The following is a 1,505-nucleotide window of genomic DNA, read 5'->3' on the forward strand; positions in this document are numbered from 1 at the left end:
TTCTCATTCTTGCAATAATACTCTAAGGTAGTAGGTAGAAACTTATGCATGTTTTAAAGACGAGGGATCTGAGGTACACATATATTAATAAGTTTATTAAAGGCAGTAGCCCAAGCAATGAAGTAACAGGGTCTGTGTGCATAATCAAGACATTCTGTTGGCTTTTTTTGTTTTTTGGGTGTTTTTTTTTTGCCATTTCCACACCTGCCCTTTATTGGAATCTGCTAGGAGGCTGACTGGGGGCCCTTCACGAGTCTCAGACACCGCCCACACAGGTTTAGGAAGGTGCCATCATTCTGTGAAGGCCCGGAGCCCACCCACGCGCTGGAGGCCCACGTTGAAATCCCCAACCAGAAGGCTGGGCGAGAGAAGGGATACAGGCAGACGGGAAATGCAAGGCACTTCAGTGAAGGGGACTAATCTCAAGGGAAAGCTTAGGGCCAGTAGTGACTCCTGAGGGCACACTGGATCCTCAGGAAAGATTCTTAGGGGCTGGATGGAGTAGGAGACCTGCGTGCAGAGCAGCTCGCGTCTATATGGCAACTTTGAGGAGGCGCTTGATGCCGGGCTCAATGTCGATGGTGGGGAAGGTGTGGCTGTAGCGTCGGAAGGGCTCCCCCTCCGGCCCAATAAGGAACTTCTCAAAGTTCCAGGCCACATCGGAGTGGCCCACTGGGTTCCAAATGATGTACTTGGGGTCAGTCATGAGAGAAAATGGGTCAGCATGAGGGAAGGGGAGTTTGTCCTTCAGGTAGGCGGAGACAGGATGCTCGTTCTGACCATTCACCTCACACTTTTGGACAAGGGTAAAGGGGGGCTGGAATCCACCCCCAGGGCGGACATACTTAAGACAGTTGAGGATCTCCTCATTCTGACAGTTCTCCCGATGTCCAGATCGGTTGCAAGGAAAGCCAAGAACCACCAGGCGCCTGGGATAGCGGCATTGCAGCTCGTTGAGCTGGGTGAAGTCCCGAGTGGTTGTGCCTCAGAGCGATGCTACATTCCTAATCAGCACTGCCCTGCCTCGGAATGTATTGAAATCTGCCTTCTCCCCATCCACGCTGACAGCAGAAAGGTCGTAGAAAGACTTGGCGACGTAAGCCATGGTGAAAGTCGAGTGTTTTAATAATGACCACAAAAATGCATATTGTAGACTAATAGATAAATTTGCATTCTTCAACATTTCCCAATCTAAATGTATTAGCTTCCTTTTCTCCACTTATAATGATTTCAAATCATTTGTTTTTATGTTTCAAAAGTATATATTATTAACATATCTAGATTTTTAATGATAAAAATAATTAAAAACAAAACGAAACAAAAAATAAAAAAATTACAGATGTGAAATAATTGTTAAAAGTTCATTCTAAAGTTTTGAATAAAATATTTGATATTTCTCAAGGTTTTAGTATCAGTTATTATGTGACTGAGGACCATGTATGGTGATGAGAATGGAGGTTTTATTTTGTTGCTGCTTCTTCCAATCCTCAGTCTCTGAATTAGTG

At 45.0% G+C, this 1,505-nt stretch overlaps 1 pseudogene; it reads right to left on the minus strand.

Moving 5' to 3' along the window:
- Positions 1-432: 432 nt before the first annotated feature.
- On the minus strand, positions 433-1,105 carry LOC129081098 (glutathione peroxidase 2-like; annotated as a pseudogene).
- Between the last annotated feature and the right edge of the window lie 400 nt (positions 1,106-1,505).

Source organism: Pteronotus mesoamericanus, unplaced genomic scaffold (assembly GCF_021234165.1).
Source record: "Pteronotus mesoamericanus isolate MK-2021 breed Mesoamerican mustached bat unplaced genomic scaffold, CSHL_Meso_final contig_94, whole genome shotgun sequence".
Taxonomy (NCBI): Eukaryota; Metazoa; Chordata; class Mammalia; order Chiroptera; family Mormoopidae; genus Pteronotus; species Pteronotus mesoamericanus.